Source organism: Lycium barbarum, chromosome 2 (assembly GCF_019175385.1).
Source record: "Lycium barbarum isolate Lr01 chromosome 2, ASM1917538v2, whole genome shotgun sequence".
Lineage (NCBI taxonomy): Eukaryota > Viridiplantae > Streptophyta > Magnoliopsida > Solanales > Solanaceae > Lycium > Lycium barbarum.
In genome coordinates this window covers 15,366,321-15,369,184 of record NC_083338.1, presented here as the reverse complement: position 1 = coordinate 15,369,184, position 2,864 = coordinate 15,366,321, and the positions used below count along the sequence as shown (strand labels likewise).

The following is a 2,864-nucleotide window of genomic DNA, read 5'->3' as shown; positions in this document are numbered from 1 at the left end:
TTAATTAAGAAGAACAGCATGAAAGCCAACTTATATTTTTCATTTAAAATTACCTTAATACTTTCTAAGTTCCTTCACCATTCTTGAATTCCTTCATTTTTTTTTAACGAAACAAAAGTTCATAGAATTGCCGACCCCTTCTCGAGATCCATGCATGCATTAATTACTTCCTGATTTCGTCAACTCTCGTCTTTCCATAAAGCTCAATCTCTCATTATATATACTACTACTTGTACATACGAAGAACTTAAGTCTTAAATCTTTAGGAGAAATTTTTAGAAAAAAGTTTAAGAAGAGATGGCAAATATTAGGGGTTTAAGTTTAGCCATTTTGTTGGTTAGTGTTGTTTTAGCTTCTAGTCTCCTACATGGAGCCTTTGCACAGACAGGGAATGGTGGCATCTCGAAGGTAGGGACGAATTCAGGATTTATATTTTATAAGTTTAATATTTATGATTTTTAGTATTGAAGTCATTATATTTTTTTAAGATACAGACAGGGTACGGCGATTTTGTTAGCCCCTTGCAGGCAGCTTTAGTTCACTGCAATGCTGCTGTTGAGAATCAAAATTGCTGTAAAGCACTCAGTACCGCTATACACAACGAACGATACTGTTGGGCTTCTTTGTTTGGACAAATTTTCATTGCTGATCTCTTCAAGTGTGGTGTTATTCCAAAGTGCTAGAGTAAGTTTATGCTCTCTTTGTTTGATTATATATAGCGGTATGTCGTTAAATATGAAGTTTAAGAAGAAGAAAAAGACATTTTTCGCACATATCAAAAGTACTCTTAAGAATTTGTAATCTTAAATATGTCATGATACATTTTTGTCGCTATAAAGATATGTCGGGTGGAGCCAGAATTCTGGATAAATTATCTATATATGTATTAAGTGGATTTATTAATTCATATCAAGTGTGGTGTTATTCTAAAGTGTTGAATAAGTTAATAGCACTATATGTATGTACTCTCTCTAATTCATTTTATATAGTGGTATTTTACTAAACATGAAATTTAATTTGGGGAAAGCAGACTTTTCGCACATATTAAAAGTAATTTATAGTCTTAAACATGTCATGACATCTTGTCACTATTAAAAAATGTCATTAAGAGTAAAGTGAGTGTTCAAAGATAAAAAATTTCTGATATACAAAATTGTTGAAACATGCTAAAAATGAACGATTGTCGTATAAAATGAAACAGATTGAGTAAATTTTTTCCATCGCAAAGTCTTCATGCGTAATAGCTAGGTCTCCCGTTTCATTGTTTGTATACTCTAATTTTGTACTTGCGAGTAAAGCTCAGTTATTTAAGGCAAAAGCAATTAATACCAATCAATTATATGTACACTACCTGTAAGGCTCTAAATTAGTTAGAGTTGACTATATAAATCTTCTATCAGGGGTGAATCTAGCACGTTATATATGGTTCACATGATCAATTCAAAACATTTTCCAGATCATGTATATGTATTAAGAAATTCATTGAATATCTAAGTATTTGATTGTGAACCAATTATTATTGTATGTTAACTATAACTCGATATAAGATCTCATAAACTTCAAATAATAAATCTGTCTTTATGTTCTATTGCCGTTTAATCACCATTTTAGTTCAGATATTCCAATACTAATTGTTGTCTTGAGGCAGATTAAAGGTTTTCAAAAGTTAGAGATTCTCTCTTATCTTTCAACAAACATACAAGTTTCTAAACTAGAATCTGAAAGAAGACATATAACAAGTACCAATTCTTAATTTCAACGTGTAGGTATACATTACCTTTAATTTACAGATAATTTGCTTCTATATTATGTTTTATTCTTAATTTAAACAGCATTACGTACTTCTGAGTTCTGAGATACCATAGATTCTTTTCGATAATAATTCGTTTCCATGTTATTTTTAGTTTATGTTGTCACATTTTATCACATTTAATAGTTATATTGTCTGATCTTCAACCAACCTTCTCTATTACATCATCATTAAGTCTAGAAAATTTTGTATTGTTACAATGAATGTTGTTATTGGGAATATATAATATAATCTAACATGAGAAGTCGTCAAAAAAGTTTAGCCATTGTAATAAAATATTATTATAGAGGAAGGTTCTTATAGAGAAGTTTGACTGTACGTAGATCTTTCTAGGACATTGATCAAAATTATCTCAAATGATCATCTCTTGTTCTACCTTTGTGTAGGTACTTGACAGACAGAGCATCAACTTCAAACGAGAGTTATGTTTTGATCTCTGATTTTCTACTATGTCTTGAGATTTGAGAGGGGCGAAAAAAAAAAAAGAAGAAGAAGAATGAAAAGTTGGGACTTATAGTTCCTTATATTACCTAAATATGAAGTACTTAAGTTTCTCTGTCCATGTAACTTGATAATGAATAAATGTGAATTCGATACCAATTACGTGGAGTAATATGTCTCAAATTATCTTGTTTGGATTATTTTCCCTTCAGCCTGTCTAATGGTTATTACTCTTTAAAAAATTATTCTCATGCTATATATAATAAAGACAATTAATCCCAATATATAAGTGATTACCATAATGTATATATCACTCGGTTCAAGACGCTTATGATGGCAATTTGATAGTTCTCTATATACATGAAGGTACAAACGAGGCAGGCACACGACCATAACTAAGGGTGTAAAGTGGGCCGGTCCGGCCCAAGCCCACTAAGAGGTGTAAGGGACTGGATTAGGTGGGTTTTATTAGGGGATGGGCTCGGCCCGGCCCACTTGTGGCCCACGTTAAAATGACCCGGCCCGGCCCACTTGACACCCATAACCATAACATGACCATTATATTCACACTACTTTGTTTTTTCTGTTTAAATCCATTCCCCCAGTCTATGCT

The 2,864-nt window shown here is 32.0% G+C and overlaps 1 long non-coding RNA gene across 2 annotated transcripts; it reads left to right on the top strand.

Annotated features, from left to right (window-relative positions):
- Nucleotides 1-256: 256 nt before the first annotated feature.
- LOC132629355 (uncharacterized) lies at nucleotides 257-2,423 on the top strand. 2 transcript variants are annotated; one of them, XR_009578201.1, is made up of 3 exons: nucleotides 257-408; nucleotides 495-684; nucleotides 2,197-2,423. It is a non-coding gene; the product is annotated as an uncharacterized LOC132629355 (long non-coding RNA). The 2 variants fall into 2 exon arrangements; XR_009578200.1 differs by having other exon boundaries at nucleotides 489-684.
- Nucleotides 2,424-2,864: the final 441 nt, after the last annotated feature.